This window comes from Loxodonta africana, chromosome 2 (assembly GCF_030014295.1).
Source record: "Loxodonta africana isolate mLoxAfr1 chromosome 2, mLoxAfr1.hap2, whole genome shotgun sequence".
Taxonomy (NCBI): Eukaryota; Metazoa; Chordata; class Mammalia; order Proboscidea; family Elephantidae; genus Loxodonta; species Loxodonta africana.
In genome coordinates, this window is record NC_087343.1 from 51,173,818 (window position 1) to 51,194,674 (window position 20,857).

The 20,857-nt window shown below is 36.8% G+C and overlaps 1 long non-coding RNA gene across 2 annotated transcripts in view; it reads right to left on the reverse strand.

Annotated features, from left to right (window-relative positions):
* Positions 1-223: 223 nt before the first annotated feature.
* The window catches only part of LOC135228129 (uncharacterized), an 82,296-nt gene continuing 61,662 nt past the window's right edge, over positions 224-20,857 (reverse strand). Inside the window, exons 2-4 of one of the 2 annotated variants that reach the window (XR_010318460.1) lie at positions 8,255-8,407; positions 6,981-7,105; positions 224-6,307 (exon numbers count right to left, since the gene is read on the reverse strand). This is a non-coding gene — a long non-coding RNA (uncharacterized LOC135228129). Of the gene's footprint in view, positions 6,308-6,979; positions 7,106-8,254; positions 8,408-20,857 lie in introns of those variants that run through there. The other variant, XR_010318461.1, reaches the window with a different exon arrangement.

Here is a 20,857-nt window from a genome sequence, read left to right on the forward strand (position 1 = left end):
ATTTACAAAATAAATTCATACAAGTATATGTAGGACTTACCAAGTATATTAGGATTAAAAGAAAAAAAAATGAAGAGAACTCACTTATCAGTGCCAAAATTTAGTATGTCTGTTCATCTTCTCGTAACTACGCAGTCTTGATGAATCCAAGTGGCCTTAGAATTTGTAGCAATTTTTCAGCTGCAATTGCTTCTCTAATGTGCATAAGCTGAAAGAGCCCAGGAATAATTTGAAAACATGCTCAGCCAAATAGATAAATATTTGATTCATTAAAGATGACTAATAGCTATGAAGCATATCTGAAGTAAAACACTTATTTTTTAAATACTTCAAACTGTTGTAGAATGTTAAAGGCAATTACTAGGCTGTCACTGGAGAACTTTTAAATTTAATTCCAAATTAAAATACTAGAAGAAAAATAAAATATTTTGGTTCTTTATCTATAGGATATTGGAGTTAGATATTGTATTAGGGGATTGTTTTCATAGCAATTTTGATATCTACTAATGAACATGACCCTGTGATTTAAATAGTTCATATGATAATGTTCAGCTGATTTCAAATTGCTTTCCAGTGGAGACATGAAATTACAATGCCTACTCAACCCTACCTATTTAGCGATCTTCAGATACGCCTTTACATACAAGGGTTCTAAAGAGTAAATAAATTTTTAAGACTGTGACAGATGGCATAACTGTATAGGTTGCAGTGAACACATCAATGGAATGAATGACTTTAAACTCTTAAACTGAGTTTCAAAATTCTTTTCAGTGTGGCTTGTGTAGGCAATTCACATCCACCTTCATTGCAAACCTTTACTTCAAATATGCTAAGAGTCACACATGAAACTGGAAAGCATGAAACATTGTTCAATGCATGCCTTTACAGTACATTTTTAACTAAGTGAATGCTTCCAAAATAACATTCTATGGTAGTAACAATTGTAATTCAATGAAATACGTGACTTTAATACATCCTAATCCAATATATTTTTTTTTAATCCAATATAGCCTGAAACACAAGCATCATCTTTGAAAATCTTTCCCTCTGCAGAAGTGACTATATTTTTTTGTCTTTGCAGGCATATTTTAATCTATATTACTGTGTTTCTTTTTCTATCTAGATGTAAGATAAAATGGCCAGTTGTGTTCAGAAACAGAATAAAAGAAGTGAAAATTTTCTCTGGGCTTCATGTTTATGAACAAAACAAGATAGACCAAAATACAGTAAATAGCATGTTTTATAAGGTTTGTTAATGTGCTCAGCTGCTAACCTAAAGGTTGGAAGTTTGAATCCACCCAGAAGTGCCTTGGAAGAAAGGTGTGGTGATCTACATTTGAAAAATCATCCATCGAATGCCCTGTGGAACACAGTTCTACTCTGACGCACATGGGGTCACCATAAGTCAGAATCGATTGGGTGATATCTGGTTATAAGGTTATCAATGAAGTTTTGTTTTAAGTTTCTGTATGTGATAAAATGTAGTTGTTGTTGTTAGGTGCTGTTGAGTCAGTTCCCACTCATAGCGACCCTGTGCACAACAGAACGAAACACTGCCCAGTCCTGCGCCATCCTTATAATCGTTGTTATGCTTGAGCTCATTGTTGCAGCCACTGTGTCAATCCGCCTCGTTGAGGGTCTTCCTCTTTTCCACGGACCCTGTACTCTGCCAAGCATGATGTCCTTCTCCAGGGACTGATCCCTCCTGACAACACGTCCAAAGTATGTAAGACGCAGTCTTGCCATCCTTGCTTTTAAGGAGCATTCTGGCTGTACTTCTTCTAAGACAGATTTGTTGGTGCTTTTGGCAGTCCATGGTATATTCAATATTCTTCGCCAACACCACAATTCAAAGGCGTCAAATCTTCTTCGGTCTTCCTTATTCATTGTTCAGCTTTCACATGCATATGATGCGATTGAAAATACCATGGCTTGGGTCAGGTGCACCTTAGTCTTCAAGGTAACATTTTCATTCTTCAACACTTTAAAGAGGTCCTTTGCAGCAGATTTACCCAGTGCAATGTGTCTTTTGATTTCTTGACTGCTGCTTCCATGGGTGTTGATTGTGGATCCAAGTAAAATGAAATCCTTGATAACTTCAATCTTTTCTCCATTTATCATGATGTTGCTCATTGGTCCAGTTGTGAGGATTTTTGTTTTCGTTATGTTGAGCTGCAAACCATACTGAATGAAGGCTGTGGTCTGTAATCTTCATTAGTAAGTGCTTCAAGTCCTCTTCACTTTCAGCAAGCAAGGTTGTGTCATCTGCATAACGCAGGTTGTTAATGAGTCTTCCTCCAATCCTGATGCCCTGTTCTTCATATAGTCCAGCTTCTCGTATTATTTGCTCAGCATACAGATTGAATAGATATGGTGAAAGAATACACCCCTGATGCACGCCTTTCCTGACTTTAAACCAATCAGTGTAGTTATATGAACAAAAATATATTTAAAAAATGCAGGGCTAATTAAGAAATGAGTCTTCTTTGGGTTTTCTCCTTCAGTAACTATTATTAAATTAGAATAACTGGAAGAAAAGAGGATATCTGGGTGAAGAAAACTCTCACCCTCTTAAATTAGAACATGCTCATAAGAATAAATGAGATGATGCACTGAAGGAGTAACAGTTAGGGATAGATGGGAAGATTACTCTCATTGAGCAAAATCATAGGCCTCAGTGCCCAAATATCAATTCTATCCAAGAAAATCTCTCTCTCTCTCTCTCTTTTTTTCATTCAGTAGGATCATTCAAAATTGTGCACTTTCTTCTATGCTAAATGAAGTTTGTTTTTTTCATGACAAGACTCAGTACACGCCATAACACAAGTAATCGTTTCCATAGAATCAGGAGATGAACATCTGGCCCGTATTTGATAATGATGATCATGTTTATATCTTACAGTCAGACTGAACCTTGGCATGCCAACAGAGTAATTTTGACTATTTAGATGACTGCTATCATCAGAGAGAATATGTGAAGTTCCAGATCAATTGTTAAGACATCTGAAAGGATGAGATGGGTGATACTCTAGTCCAAATATTTCACGTATTTTTTTTCCACCCTATCTGTGACACTTGGAAATATACATTAACAACAATTTTTTCTCGGTCTGTGTTTAGAAGAATCACACGTGGGGTTTTCCATGAATAATAATCCTCAACTATCTAAAATGGCTTAATTTATCTAACAGAGTTATTGAGAGAATTTTCTTTCATTTGTAGTAGATGTTTATTTGGCTATGTTAAAGGGACTGACATATTTGTCTGAGTACTCTGAAACTGATTATTAGCCTAAGAGATCGATGAAATGACCCACGAAAGGAAAGGGAGTCTGCCTTATTTTCCCAACAACTTGATCCAAATGTAACACTATTCAAGTATGACAGGATTAATTCCTTATGTAAAATGATTTCCTAAAATACAAAGCATATCAGATAACAAAAAGTAACTTTCATTTACTGAATGCTTACTCTGTGCTAGACCTAATATAGCATCTGGAATAAAGTAATGAGAATTACTCCCTAACTAATGAAAATTTAACTAGAAAATTGTCTTAGAGGTAAGAACTACAATTTTTAAAATAATTGTATATTCATTGTATGGAAAACGGTACAATGCCCTCATACTGCATAATTTTCCATCTTAATTTTCTGTAAAAATCAAAAACATAAATTTTAAAACAGGATGCAAATAATTTTGGGTGAAAATTTTAAGCTGTTTAAAATGAAAATTAGCATAAATCCACTTGCAAAGGCATCAAACATTGGCAAATAATGGTAAAGAAAAATTTCCGAAACAGAACAAAGACAACATTGAATAAGTGACAAAAGAATATGAAGTGTAAATCCCCACACAGAAGTCTGAAGATACTGGAAAGAAATGAAGAGAAAGCTTAAAATTAACACTTAAAAGTCAAATTAGCAAAATAAGATTAGAATTCATGGAACTCGAAACCACAAATAATCGAAAAAGAAAATTGTAATGAATATAAGTAAAAATTATCCCACTTAACTAACATTTATTAAGTACTCTTATGCATCTGGTATCGATTTTAACCCAAAGAAAATCATAGCTCTGACAAACAATGGGCACATATTGATATGTTTAAAGCCTCTAAGATTTCTTCCATTGCTTTATATGTTTGTCACTACAAATTAGGAAGTAATCTGCTTATTAAAACTTCTAAAGTATTATTATATTATACACAAGTTCTCTTAAGCATTTTACAGAAATGTGTTTAAGTATTTTCCATAAAGCACACCCCCTCTGACAGTTTCAAGTGGCCACACATTACCCAGGGCTGGAAACTCCCCTTTGTCCTTATTGTTCTTGCTCCTATAAACTCCACAATGCCTCCCACCCAATTAATGGCACAAAATGCCTAAATAAACAAAAAAGGAAAGATCTTTAAAAGCTCTCCAATACCAATAAAAATACTTCATTTTGAATTATTGCAGCTCAGAGTTGATACTTTACTAAGATTGACAGTAACATCAGACCCTCCCCTCAACTTACATGTCCCCAGTAATGTCACCCAGTTCATGATTCTTTCAGAGTTTTCATACATTGTTCGTTAAAGTCACTTGGCCTTTGGCCTTCTGCCTTCAGGGGTTAGAGTCACTGACTTAGGAAGAAAGATCAAATTGACCGTAGCTAGACCAAAGAACAACTAAGCACAATAAAAAGGCAAAAAGATGATGGAATGAGGAAGCACGTTAGCTGGTAAAATGAGGAAGTCATTAAATAAATGAAACCTTAGATTGAATAATTGGCAAAATTTCCTGAAACAAAAGAGCTCTTAAATTCTAAAGTACTGCTGTCCTGTGAGGAAAGTGACAGAACAGCCACTCGGGTCAGGTAACACTAGATTGCCAAGGCAAGGCGAGCTGGACTAATTACACAAATCAGGCCAGGAAATCGATCTTGATGCTTAACACTCAGCTGTTTTTCCGAGAATATTAAATCAGCATCATTTCTTTCTCACCCTAAAAAAGTGCAAGAAGGTCCTGGTAACTGTACCAACCACAACTCTTCATTGCCCAACGGGTAGAAATGTTATTTGTACTAGACTCATTCAGAACAAAGCACCTCTAGAGCAGAGTTCCCTCTACCCCTAATTTCTGGCATAGTGTCTGATAATGTGAATGTGACTGGTGCATGGTGAATGAATTCATCTGATGAGTTAGCTTACACAATATGCTAGGGCAAATAATTTTTAAAATAACCTCTAGTCATTTTCTAATATCTAAGTTGTTTTACGATTCATTGTCTGTGATTATGAAAGAATGATTCAAAGAGGACTGTGGTCATTCATAAATGTTTACTTCTCATTAGATACCTGTTTCACTGTATTTCACCATTCATAATGTTTGCCATGTTGTATGAAACTTAATAAGATGCAGAAATATTCATAATTCACATCCAAACCCATTGAAGTGGCACTTTTCAAGTTCTGTGTTGAACACTAAACTGCCTTTAATAAGTGAGTCCAGATGGAGTGTGTATGTGAGACAGGGGTCGGTGAGTTAGTGAGACGTAGACCACAAACAGCATTACACTCAATCACTCCATAAGATGCCACATGGCCTAAGGTAATTTTCCATAGCAAAATCTAAATAACATTGTTCATTTGCTAATGGTCTAAATATCATAATTAGGATATGTTGCTGCAATAGAACTCTAATTACTGATAAAAAGCAACTTTCATCATGACCGTCTCCCGTTTAAGGGAAATGATCATTATGCCTCACTCCAACCTTTCAACCCCTTGATCATTCCAATAAAGCATTTCTGAAAATGCCAAACATATTGTTTGATTTGGAATTGCTGTTCTAACTGGGAAATAATGATTTATGTCTTTTTCAAATCTCATCTATTAGGAATCATTACCAAGTGAGAAACAAAATAGCAAAGAGTAGATGTCTCAGCAACCATTAGACATAAGCTTATTAAGTTTGCAGCTAACCACTACACTATTGCCGACAAGATAGGACATTTTTCCTTCTCTTTTACTGCACCTAACACCAGAGGCACTGCTAAGCAAGCCAAAACAAAACAAAACAAAACAAAAAACCCTTGCTGTGGAGTTGATTTCGACTCATAGCAGCCCTATAGGACAGAGTAGAGCTGTCCCACAGGATTTCAAAGGAGTGGCTGGTGGATTCAAACTGCCAAACTTTTGGTTAGCAGCCTGAGCTCTTAACCGTTGCAGCACCAGGGCTCCAAAGGGCCATTTAATCCAGTCAGTCTTGATTGAAGTAGTATGATTCCGTATACCTTCAGCATCCATCAGTCCTGTTGGATTTCCCTTTAAATATAAATATTTGTGCATCTTAACGCAATGTTTTATTGACTATGCAAAGACATTCAACCGTTTGGGTTATAAAAACTTATGAATAACATTGCAACAAATAGGAATCCCAGCACACTTAATTGTATTCATGAGGAACCTGGCACTTAGACCAAGAGGCCACTGTTTGAAAAGAACAAAGGGATTCTGCATGGTTTAAAGCCAGGAAAGGTGTGCATCGGGGTTGTCTACTTTTACCGTACTTATTCAATCTGTGTACCGAGCAAAATAATCTGAGAAGCTGGACTATATGAAGAAGAATGGGACATCAGCATGGGAGGAAGACTCCTTAACAACCTGCAATATGCGGATGACCAACCTTGCTTGCTGAAAGTGAAGAGGACTTGAACTTACTGATGAAGATCAAAGACCACAGACTTCAGTATGAATTACACCTCAACGTAAAGAAAACAAAAATCCTCACAACTGGACCAATAAACAACATCATGATATACAGAGAAAAGACTGACGTTATAAACAATTTCATATTACTTGGATTCACAATTAATGCCTATGGAAGCAGCAGTCAAGAAATCAAAAGACACATTGCATTGGGCAAATCTGCTTAAAAAGATCTCTTTAAAGTGTTAAAAATCAAAGATGTCACTTCAAGGACTAAGGCACATCTTACCCAAGCCATGGTGTTTTCAGTAGTCTCATACACATGTGAAAGCAGGACAATGAATAAGGAAGACTGAAGAAGAACTGATGCCTTTGAATTATGGTGTTGTCGAAGAATATTGAATGTGCCATGGCCTGCCAGAAGAATGAACAAATCTGTCTTAGAAGTACAGTCAGAATGGTCATTAGAAGCAAGGATGGCAAGACTTCATCTCACATACTTTGCACATGTTTTCAGGAGGGTAAGTCCCTGGAGAAGGACACCATGCTTGGTAAAGTAGAGGATCAGCAAAAAAGAGGAAGACCCTCAATGAGATGGATTGACACAGTGGCTGCAACAATGGACTCAAACATAACAACGATTGTGAGAATGGTGCAGGACTGGACAGTGTTTCATTCTGTTGTACATAGGGTCGCTATGAGTTGGAACCAACTCAACGGCACCTAACAGAAACAACAACAGCATAATGTCAGGGCTAGGCTAGCTATATGAAGTGGTAGAGTGGGATCCCTACATGATATTAGAGTATTTCTATATAAAAAACACCCCCCCCATTGCCTATTCCAACTCCTTAGAGTCCATCAATAGAAATTTCTTCTTTAGACTCTGATGTATCCCCAATACAAATTCAAATATTCTTAAAAGGAAAACAAAATAAAACAGAACAGAGCAAAATACATGGCAATTCATATCAGCTAAAATCTTGATTTGCTGAAAGCAAGCTGTGAGCAGGTCGTCTGTGTACACAATAGTAATAGGGCTTAGCATAGGGAATGGTCTTCCGCTCATTCATTTAAAAATAAGCACTAAGCACCCATTTTATTCTAGACATTAAATAATAACACTTCAGGGCACAAAGATGCATGAGTGTGATTTCTGCATTCAAAGAGTTTAGAGCTTACTAGAGGAGACAGACAAGAAAAAAGGCAATTAAAGTGGGAAAAGTACAATGTTAGAAAAATGCCAAGTTCCATGTATTATGGAAACATCAGGGGTAGGGGCACCTATCTGGAACTGGATTGAAAGGGCAGCAGGGAAGCTTGCTGGAGGAGATCAAATATGAGCAAAATCTTAAAGGAGTCATCCTGGAACATGGTCTTACAGATTTCCATTATTTTTTTTTTTTACAATTAATTGTAATTAATATTATAATTAATCTTGAGGCTATATAGAAAAGTGGCTCACTGGATATGATGATGGCAACATAACCTATGAACTAACAATCAGCCGAAATATACTATTTTTCTAACTCAGCCTCTATTTGTAGAAATTTGAGCAAATACCTGTCCTCTTGGAGTCTTAGGTTCCTCATTTGTGAAATGTGTGGTTGGCATCTCCAGGTCTACTCCATTTAGGGTATCTTCTCTGCCCAAGTTGGGTCTCTGGCTGGTACTTTGTCCAAGGTTCCTGGGGCAATAGCAAGGGTCCCTTTCTTCCTGTCTTCAAAAAAGTAAATGGTATATAGGTGTTCGTGACGAATTTTACTTACTTCACCATTTTATAACAACCAAAGCTCTGTTATTAGATAAAAGCTTATTATATTTACCATCATCTTGAAACATTTTCTCTAGAAACTTATTTTTTCTTGTAAAATTATACAAAGGGAAAACATTAAATACTACAGTTAATTTTTTTGGTAACATAACAAAATTTAGTAAAGAACTTGAAACAGAGAATGTAAGTACGAAGGTTTAAAATTTTCTTTCAGAACAAATCTGTTTTGGAAGAACTACAGGCAGAATGCTCCTTAGAAGCAAGGATGGTGAGACTAAGTCCAGCGTAGTTTGGACGTGTTATCAGGGGGGATCAATTTCAACCCCTGGAGAAGGACATCATGCTTGGTAAAGAAGAAAAAGGCCAGCAAAAAAGAGGAAGGCCCTCAACGAGATGGATTGACACAGTGGCTACAAGAATGGGCTCAAGCATACCAATGATTGTGAGGATGGCGCAGGACTGGGCAGCGCTTCATTCTGTTATACATAAGGTTGCTATGAGTCAGAACTAACGAGGCGGCACCTGAAAACAAGTACCAAGATTTACCGTTTTCTTTCAACAGATGCTTATTAATTTGACCAATTTTTTAAAAATAATTTTTGTTGTGCTTTAAGTGGAAGTTTACAAATCAAGTCAGTCTCTCACACAAGAACCCATACACAACTTGCTACATACTCCCAATTACTTTCCTCCCCATGAGACAGCCCGCTCCCTCCTTCCACTCTCTCTTTTTGTGACCATTTTGCCAGCTTCTCAGCCCCTCTACGCTCTCATCTCCCCTCCAGGCAGCAGATGCCAACATTGTCTCAAGTGTCCACCTGATCCAAATAGCTCACTTTTCATCAGCATCCCTTTCCAACCCATTGTCCAGTCCAATCCATGTCTGATGGGCTGGCTTCGAGGATGTTGACCATATTTTTAAAATTTCAAAAGAGGTAAAAAAAAAAAAACTTTTTAACAATAGATTGTATCTAAATTTTTCTAAAAGTATTTTTTTTTTCTGAATTACACTTTGTGAATAATGAGTGGAATTTCCAAAGGAAAACAAAATCTATGCTAATAAAAATAAATTCAAAAATATTTTTTCTCATATATGTAGCTTTTTTTTTTTCTTTTTAGGAGAAAAAGAATTATGTTCTTTTTCCTATATAATTATCTTTGGTTATCTTATGAGGGTGAAATTATAAATCTGAAGGGAATAAATATTACTTGAGTCCTGATTAATAAAAAGATACATTTACAAGAACATTTTTTTATTGTACTTTAAGTGAGATTATCATGTTCTGAAAGTATAAGGTTGTGCTGACTTGAAAGCTGAAGTACAACTTCCAGCACTATTCATAGCCAATACTACAACTGGGAGAAATAGGCTGTGTCATAAATGCGCTTGTGTGTCATAATCAATATTAAAAAGTGCAGTTCTTCAGCATCATGAAGGTTGTGATCAATCACTAGAGAAGCATATCTTCTGAGGGAAGACTGGTTCTGTTATATCAATAAATGAATAAACGAATGAACAAATAAATAGTATTTCTTCCCAATATGTTCCACCATTAATAATCAGTTCTAGTTTTAATTTGTGATTCAAAAGCTCTTCAAATTTTCGAACATTACACTAGGTTCTCAATGTAAAGTGTAGGCAAATGCAGATTTGCTATAAGGGTAATTAACAAGGGCAAGCTAGAATTATTATGGCCATAGGTTGTATAACCTTTTTTTCTTTTTAACTTTATATTATATAATATGATACACCAAAACAGAAAATCTTTGTTAATTAACGTGAAGGTCATAATGAATCAAGGAATGATCAACAGCCAAATTTGTAAGTTAGTTTTCCAGTTCACTGAATTTGAAGAGAGTATTCTTGCAAAGTACTTTCTTCTCACAATGCTTAATTACTCTCTGTTCTCACTCTGGGAAAAAAGGAAAAAGACAGAATTAACAGTAGTAAAGATTTAGTCAATTTTATTCTGAATCTGCTGGAAAGGAGCCTTCCTACTTGTGTGGGTGTCTAGGTGGCTTTATCCCTGGTTTACACCCTGAGACAAGGAGTTCAGTGCAAATAGTGTATTTGGGAAGAGATCCCAGAAAGCACTGGTTGGGCAGTGGAGAAAAAAGACAGGGAAACAAAGGAAGTCAATAAAGAGCAAAAGGGTAGGTTCCTGCTGTTGAAAACTGGGCTCCATCCAACTAGTGAATTATGGGAAACAGTAGATACTGCCTCAGAGTAATCCCACTTGTTGGAGGAAGAAGCTGGAGTATTTACCTTGAAACCATATGAATCATAGGTTGAGCACGGGGCTGGCCCTGCTCACAGACTACTTGAAACCCCTCAGGTAGAAAGTTGCAGGGGTTTGCAAGGAGAACACCATTGACATCTGCTGGAACAGTGAGTGCAAGGGGTACAGGAACATGCTACACCGAAACAATGATTTAACAGTGCAATGATACACTTGTTTAGTAAGCCCTTTCAAGTGTCCTACGTTGTTGAAAAGAATGGAAGAAATTGCTATGTCCAAGAAATAAAGATAATATTACCATATGATTTTTATAATTACTATTGAACAGAAAGCTTCCTCATGAGCACAATTAAGTGTTTCGGAATTCCCATTCTTCTCAGTGTTATCCATAGTTTGTTATGATCCACACAGTCGAATGCCTTTGCATAATCAATAAAACACAGGTAAACATCCTTCTGGTATTCTCTGCTTTCAGCCAGGATCCATCTGACATCAGCAATGATATCCCCGGTTCCACGTCCTCGTCTGAAACCGACCTGAATTTCTGGCAGTTCTCTGTCGATATACTGCTGCGGCTGTTTTTGAATGATCTTCAGCAGAATTTTGCTTGTGTGTGGTATTAATGATATTGTTCTATAATTTCCACATTCGGTTGGATCACCTTTCTTGGGAATAGGCATAAAAACGGATCTCTTCCAGTCAGTTGGCCAGGAAGCTGTCTTCCATATTTCTTGGCATAGACGAGTGAGCACCTCCAGCACTGCATCTGTTTGTTGAAACATCTCAATTGATATTCCATCAATTCCTGGAGCCTTGTTTTTCACCAATGCCTTCAGAGCAGCTTGGACTTCTTTCTTCAGTACCATCGGTTCCTGATCACATGCCACCTCTTGAAATGGCTGAATATCGACTAATTCTTTTTGGTGTAACGACTCTGTGTATTCCTTCCGTCTTCTTCTGATGCTTCCTGCATTGTTTAATATTTTCCCCATGGAATCCTTCACTATTGCAACTTGAGGCTTGAATTTGTGCTCATGAGGAATCTTTACATAGATCAGGAGACAGTTGTTTGGACAGAACAGGGGATACTGATTGGTTTAAAGTCAGGAAAGGTGTGCGTCAGGGCTGTATTCTTTCACCATACCTATTTAATCTGTATGCTGAACAAATAGTCCGAGAAGCTGGACTATATGAAGAAGAACTGGCGTCAAGATTGGAGGAAGACTCATTAACAACCTGCGTTATGCAGATGACACAACCTTGCTTGCTGAAAGTGAAGAGGACTTGAAGCACTTACTAATGAAGATCAAAGACCACAGCCTTCAGTTTGGACTGCACCTCAACATAAGGAAAACAGAAATCCTCACAACTGGACCAATGAGCAACATTATGATAAACGGAGAAAAGATTGAAATTGTCAAGGATTTCATTTACTTGGATCCACAATCAACAGCCATGGAAGCAGCAGTCAAGAAATCAAAAGACACATTGCATTGGGTAAATCTGCTGCAAAGGACCTCTTTAAAGTGTTGAAGAGCAAAGACGTCACCCTGAAGACTAAGGTGCACCTGACCCAAGCCATGGTATTTTCAATCGCATCATATGCATGTGAAAGCTGGACAATGAATAAGGAAGACTGAAGAAGAGTGGACGCCTTTGAATTGTGGTGTTGGCAAAGAATATTTTTGAATATACCATGGACTGCCAGAAGAACCAACAAATCTGTCTTAGAAGAAGTACAACCACAATGCTCCTTAGAAGCAAGGATGGCAAGACTGTGTCTTACATACTTTGGACATATTGTCAGGAGGCATCAGTCCCTGGAGAAGGACATCATGCTTGGCAGAGTACAGGGTCAGCGGAAAAGAGGAAGACCCTCAATGAGGTGGATTGACACAGTGGCTGCAATAATGAGATCAAGCACAGCAACGATTGTAAGGATGGCTCAGGACCGTTGTTCTGTTGTGCATAGGGTCGCTATGAGTCGGAACCGACTCGACGGCACCTAACAACAATGACATTGAACAGAAATGCAATAAATACTTTATAACCATTTCAATGAATAAATCATTTTACATATGCAAGTACACAAGTGTATACCTGCAGATTAAACTACAAAAACTGGAACGCTGGATGATAAAAAAACTGGAACGCTGGATGATATGCGTACACATATTCACGCACACACACAAGATTTTGAAACCTCCAAGACATTGTTATATATTGTTGCAGACAATAGGTTTGGTTATGTATTTATCCTTCCTGCTTTTTTTTTTTTTTCGTTCCTTGTTGTATTTTTGTCCTAGCTGGTATAACGTCTTTCTGCCAGACAATTCTCTTCAATATTACTTTCAGTGCATATCTTCTGGCCACAAATTCTTTGTTTTGATATTTAAAAATATATATTTTGCTTTAAATTTTGAAGGATATTTTAACTGGGTATAGCCTACCTTATTCTACATATTTTTAAATATAAAATTATTTTTGAAACCTGTTTGACTAGATGGGGAATTCTTTTACTCTTTTCACCACATGGGGAATTCTTTTCAATGTACAATTATTGTTTTATCGATAGCTTAACAAAGTAGCATCTCATTTTCTTTAGGTTTTTGTCATTTCTCATAAAAATAATACCCCTGAGTTTGTTCATGTGTTTATTGGCCATCCGAATATCCATTTATCCAAATGTAACTATTAATGCATCTTGCATATTTTTCCACTGGGTTGTTTGTTGATGTTGCTGGATGTGAACTGGATGGGAACCCAGTATCAATTATACATGTTACAAATATCTTCCCCAGCTTTGCGTGCGTCATCCTAATTTTTTAATGATCGTTTTTAATTTAATTTTAATGTAGTCCAAATCATCAATCTTTTGCTTCATATTTAGTGACTTCTGTGCCTTATTTAAAGGCGCCCTGGTGGTGCAGTGGCCAAAGTGATTAACTGATAATCAAAATATCATCAGTTCAAAACCACCACCAGCCACTCTGCTGGAGAAAGATGTGGCAGTCTGCTTCCTTAGTGATTCACAGCCTTGGAAACCCTATGGAGTCGCTATGAGTTGGAATCGACTCCATGGCAGTGGGTTTGGTTTTTGGTTTTGATGCCTTATTTAAGAAATATTTCTTTACTCTGGGAAGATATCACATATTATTTATGGCTGCTTTTTTTGCACCCCATTGGCAGAATTGAATAGTCGCCACAAAGACCATATGGGCCACAAAGCCTAAAATATTTACTATCTGGCTATTTATAGAAAAGTTTGTTAAGCTTTGGCCTAACATAAATATATCTATACCAAAAAGAGTGAAAATAAATAATTTAATATAAACAAAAGAAATTAGAAAAATAATACGGAAAACAAATGAAAAGAAAAAATAAAAGCATAATAAGATGAATTGATAAAATGTATACAAAAAAGTACAATTAAATTAATGAGTAACTACCGTAATAAAGAAAAAATAAAAACATGCTTAACTATTAGAAATGAAAATGGGTAAATCACCAGAGATATTCAGAAATTTTAAGGAACTATAAACATATTTTGTACAACGATATAAAATTATTAAAACATGGGCATAATGCAGTTTATTCTATAAAAATATGAAATACAAAGCTTGTAGCAGACGACGTGGAAAATCTAAGCAGAGCAGACCAATTACAGGAAGGAACCAGAATTTTCAAATATTAGCTTCTAAAAAACACCAGATCTGGATGGAGTCACAGGTGTAGTCAATTAAGCCTTTAAAGAATGGAAAGTTCCAGTGCTTTTTAAACTTTTCCAGGGTATACACTGCCACGACTTTTCACAATCAAAACGCATATAGACACATCATTTATGAATGTTAGTGTAAAATCCTAAATACATCCCAGAAAATATAACCTTACCGTATATTTAAAGATTAATATGCCATGACTAAAAAGAGCTTATTCTAGGATATTAGAATGATTTAACATTAGAAAACTTGTTAGAATAATTCACTATATTAATAAGTCAAACAACAATAATGTTTTGTAGATAACAAAGTCATTAGGTAAAACCCACCATCAATTTCCGATTAAAAAATACTTAAGTAAAATTTTAATAAATGGGTGCACGATTAATAATGAAACTGTAGAAGCATTCATAATAGTTAAGAACAAAGAGTGCTTCATTATACCTATTAACATGCTTTATTAGTTACCTATTGCTTCATAACAAATTACCCCAAAACTTAGCAGTTTCAAAAAATAAATATTTATTATCTCACAATTCCTGTGGGTCAGGAATTTGGAGTGGCTTAGCTGAGTCCTCTGGCTCAGGCTTTCTCCCAAGGCATTAATTAAGGTGTCAGCTGGGTATACAGTTATCTCAGGGAATTGACTCTGGAGGATTTGTACTTTATTACTTACACCGATCTTACTTATTGTTTATACAATCTCGAAATTTCCATCTTTCCATGGATCAGATTGCCAATAATATTAAATATACGAGAACTCCATGCCAAGACCATGAGAACCCATGCAATCTCCTACACTGTTAGTGGAAGTTTAATTTGCTATAATTGTTTTTAAAGATAATTTTTAAATTAAAATATATGCTTGATATTTCACCTACCAATTTCCTAATTTAGTATGTACAAGGATGCTCATTTCTGCTTTGTCTGTCACTGCAAAAAGCTAGGACAATCTGTCTTTCAGTAAAGGACTAGTTAAATAAATTATAATATATCCATACAATGGACTATTATGCAGTGCTTAAAAGTTAGCCAAATCTTTGTGTGTGGATAACACAGACATTCAAAGGTACAATTAATATTATTTTTAAGTGGTGTGAAAGAGTGATTAGAATATGTGCCTAATTATGTAATTAAAACAATTTAGATTAGAAAATACGTGTGTATGTATGCGTGTCTGCGTGTATGCATATATATGTATATACGTACATCCCTGGGTGGCGCAAATGGTTAAACACTGGACTATTAACTGAAAGGTTGGTGGTTCAAACCCAACCAGAGGCACATTGAAAGTAAGGTCTGGCAATTTGTTTCCGAAACGTCACAGCCTTGAAAACCCTATAGAGCTGCTCTACTTTGCGCACTTGAGGTCTCGCTGAGTAGAAATTGACTGGGGGGCAACTAACAACAACAATGTATACATATGTGTATGCGTGTATATAAACTTCTGGGGACTACGGCAGGATATCAGGGCTGCAGAATGACAAATTTCTCATTGTATCCTCTTTTATCGTTGACTATTAAACTTGTAAAATAACTTTTGATGGTTTTACTACCTTTACTAAATACATGAATTATTTTATAATAATTAAAATTGAATAATAATTATTATTGTATTGTAATTAAGGAAACCCTGGTGGCATGGTGGCTAAGTGCTAAGGCTGCTAACCAAAGGGTCTGAGGTTCAAATCAGCCAGGCACTCCTTGGAAACTCTATGGGTTTCTGTCCTATAGGGTCACTATGAGTCAGAATCAACTTGACTGCAATGGCTTTGTTTTTTTTTTTTAATTTTTATTGTGCTTTAAGTGAAAGTTTACAAATCAAGTCAATCTCTCATACAAAAACTTATATACACCTTGCTATATACTCCTAGTTGCTCTCCCTCCGATGAGACAGCACACTCCTTCCCTCCATTCTCTATTTTCATGTCTATTCAGCCAGCTTCTGCCCCCCTCTGCCCTCTCATCTCTTCTTCAGACAGGAGCTGCCCACATAGTCTCATGTGTCTATCTGCTTGATCCAAGGAGCTCACTCCTCAACAGTACCATTTTCTATCCCATTGTCCAGTCCAATCCCTGTCCAAAGAGTTGGCTTTGGGAATGGCTCCTGTCTTGGGCTAACAGAAGGTCTGGGGACCATGACCTCCGAGGTCCCTCCAGTCTCAGTCAGACCATTAAGTCTGGTCTTTTTATGACAATTTGCGGTCTGCATCCCACTGCTCTCCTGCTCCCTCAGAATTCTCTGTTGTTTTCCCTGTCAGAGCACTCATCGGCTGTAGCTGGGCACCATCTGGTTCTTCTGATCTCAGGCTGATGTAGTCTCTGGTTTATGTGGCCCTTTCTGTCTCTTGGGCTCATAATTACCTTGCACATTTGGTGTTCTTCATTCTCCTTTGCTCCAGATGGGTTGAGACCAATTGATGCATCTTTTTTTTTTTTTTTATTAACTTTTATTGAGCTTCAAGTGAACGTTTACAAATCAAGTCAGACTGTCACATAGAAGTTTATATACATCTTACTCCGTACTCCCACTTGCTCTCCCCTTAATGAGTCAGCCCTTCCAGTCTCTCGTGACAATTTTGCCAGCTTCCAACTCTCTCTATCCTCCCATCCCCCCTCCAGACAGGAGATGCCAACACAGTCTCAAATGTCCACCTGATATAATTAGCTCACTCTTCATCAGCATCTCTCTCCTACCCACTGTCCAGTCCCTTTCATGTCTGATGAGTTGTCTTCGGGGATGGTTCCTGCCCTGTGCCAACAGAAGGTTTGGGGACCATGACCGCCGGGATTTCTCTAGTCTCAGTCAGACCATTAAGTATGGTCTTTTTATGAGAATTTGGGGCCTGCATCCCACTGATCTCCTGCTCCCTCAGGGGTTCTCTGTTGTGCTCCCTGTCAGGGCAGTCATTGGTTGTGGCCAGGCACCAACTAATTCTTCTGGTCTCAGGATGATGTAGGTCTCTGGTTCATCAATTGATGCATTTTTGATGGCAGCTTGCTAGCATTTAAGACTCCAGACACCATTCTCCAAAGTGGGATGCAGAATGTTATTTTAATAGACTTATTATGCCAGTTGATTTAGATGTCCCCTGAAACCATGGTCCCCAAACCCCACCCCTACTACGCTGGCCTTTGAAGAGTTCAGTTTATTCAAGAGACTTCTTTGCTTTTGGTTTAGTCCAGTTGTGCTGATGTCTCCTGTATTGTGTGTTATCTTTCCCTTCACATAAAATAGGTCTTATCTACTATCTAATTAGTGAATACTTCTCTTCCACCCTCCCTCCCTCCCCCTCTCGTAACCATCAAAGAATATTTTCTTCTTTGTTTAAACGATTTCTCGAGTTCTTATAATAGTGGTCTTATACAATATTTATGCTTTTGCAACTGACTAATTTCACTCAGCATGTTTCCCTGTTATGAAATGTTTCACAGATTCATCATTGTTCTTTATCGATACATAGTATTCCATTGTGTGAATACACCATAATTTATTTATCCATTCTTCCGTTGATGGGCATCTTGGTTGCTTCTGTTTTTTGCTACTGTAAACAATGCTGCAATGAACGTGGGTGTGCATATATCTGTTCGTGCAAAGGCTCTTATTTCTCTAGGATATATTCCAAGGAGTGCAATTGCTGGATAGTACGGTACCCTATGTTAAACGCTGGTGGCGTCATGGTTAAGTGCTACAGTTGCTAACCAAGAGGTCAGCAGTTCAAATCTGCCAGGTGCTCCTTGGAAACTCTATGGGGCAGTTCTACTCTGTGCTACAGGGTCGCTATGAGTTGGAATCGACTTCACGGCACTGGGTTTTTTTGTTTTATGGTAGTTCTATTTCTAGATTTTTAAGGAAGCACCAAATCGATTTCCAAAGTGGTTGTACCATTTTACATTCCCAACAGCAGTGTATATGTGTTCCAGTCTCTCCACAACCTCTCCAACATTTATTATTTTGTGTTTTTTGGATTAATGCCAGCCTTGTTGGAGTGAGATGGAATCTCATTGTAGTTTTGATTTGCATTTCTCTAATGGCTAATGAGCGTGAGCATTTCCTCATGTATCTGTTAGCTACCTGAATGTCTTCTTTAGTGAAGTGTCTGTTCAGATCCTTTGCCCATTTTTAAATTGGGTTATTTGTCTTTTTGTAGTTGAGTTTTTGCAGTATCATGTAGATTTTAGAGATCAGACGCAGATCAGAAATGTCATAGCTAAAAACTTTTTCCCAGTGTGTAGGTAATCTTTTTATTCTTTTGGTGAAGTCTTTGAATGAGTGTAGGTGTTTGATTTTTAGGAGCTCCCAGTTACCTAGTTTCTCTTCTGCATTGTTAGTAATGTTTTGTATACTGTTTATGCCATGTATTAGGGCTCCTAGCATTGTCCTTATTTTTTCTTCCATGATCTTTATTGTTTTAGATTTTATGTTTAGGTCTTTGATCCATTTTGAGTTAGTTTTTGTGCATGGTGTGAGGTATAGGTCTTGTTTCATTTTTTTGCAGATGGATTCCAGTTATGCCAGCACCATTTGTTAAACAGACTGTCTTTTCCCCCATTTAACTGACTTTGGGCCTTTGTCAAATATCAGCTGCTCAGATGCAGATGGATTTGTGTCTGGATTCTCAATTCTGTTCCATTGGTTTATGTATCTTTTGTTGTACCAATACCAGGTTATTTTGACTGCTGTGGTGGTATAATAGGTTCTAAAATCAGGTAGAGTGGGGCCTCCCACTTTGTTCTTCTTTTTCAGTAATGCTTTACTTATCCAGGGCCTCTTTCCTTTCCATATGAAGTTCGTGATTTGTTTCTCCATCTCATTAAAAAATGTCGTTGGAATTTGGATCGGAATTGCATTGTATTTATAGATGGCTTTTGGTTTTTTGGTAGGATAGACATTTTTACAATGTTAAGTCTTCCTATCCATGAACAAGGTTTGTTTTTCCACTTATGTTGGTCTCTTTTAGTTTCTTGCAGCAGTGTCTTGTATAAGTCTTTTACATCTCTGGTAAAATTTATTCCTGAATATTTTATCTTCTTGGGGTCTACTATAAATGGTATTGATTTGGTGATTTCCTCTTCAATGCTCTTTTTGTTGGTGTAGAGGAATCCAACTGATTTTTGTATGTTTATCTTGTATCGTGATACTCTGCTGAACCCTTCTATTAGTTTCAGTGGTTTTCTTGAGGATTCTTTAGGGTTTTCTGTGTATAAGATCATGTCATATGCAAAGAGAGACACTTTTAGTGGTGGGTTCTTGCCAATCTGGATGCCCTTTATTTCTTTATCTAGCCTAATTGCTCTGGCTAGGACCTCCAGCACAATGCTGAATAAGAGTGGTGATAAAGGGCATCCTTGTCTGATTCCTGTTCTCAAGGGGAAAGCTTTCAGGCTCTCTCCATTTAGGATGATGTTGGTTGTTGGCTTTGTATAAATGCCCTTTATTATGTTGATGAATTTTCCTTGTATTCCTATTTTGCTGAGAGTTTTTATCAGGAAGGGGTGTTGAACTTTGTCAAATGCCTTTTCTGCATCAATTGATAAGATCATGTGATTCTTGTCTTTTGTTTTATTTATATGATGCATTACATTGTTTTTCTAATGTTGAACCATCCCTGCATACCTGGTATAAATCCCACTTGGTCATAGTGAATTATTTTTTTGATATGTTGTTGAATTCTATTGGCTAGAATTTTGTTGAGGATTTTTGCATTTGTGTTCATGAAAGATATAGGTCTATAATTTTCTTTTTTTGTGGTGTCTTTACCTGGTTTTGGTATATCAGGGATACGCTGTCTTCATAGAATGACTTTGGGAGTATTCTGTCCTTTTCTATGCTCTGAAATACCTTTAGAAGTAGTGGTGTTAACTTTTCCCAGAAAGTTTGGTAGAATTCTGCAGTGAAGCCATCCAGGCCAGGGCTTTTTTTTTTTTGTTGTTGTTGGGAGTTTTAAAATTACCTTTTCAATCTCTTCTTTTGTTATGGGTTTATTTAGTTGTTCTGCCTCTGTTTGTGTTAGTTTAGGTAGGTAGTGTGTTTATAGAAATTCCTCCATTTCTTCTAGGTTTTCAAATTTGTTAGAGTACAATTTTTCACAGTAATCTGATATGATTCTTTTAATTTCAGTTGGGTCTATTGTAATATTGCCCATCTCATTTCTTATTTGGGTTATTTGCTTCTTTCTTGTTTTTCTTTTGTCAGTTTGGCCAATGGTTTATCAATTTTGTTAATTTTTTCAAAGAGCCAGTTTTTGGTCTACACTTTCAATTGTTTTTCTGTTTTCTATTTCATTTAATTCTGCTCTAATTTTTATTATTTGCTTTGTTCCAGTGCCTGAGGGTTTCTTTTGTTGCTCTCTTTCTGTTCAAGTTGTAGGGATAATTCTTTGATTTTGGCCCTTTCTTCTTTTTGTATATTTATTTATTGATATAAATTGAC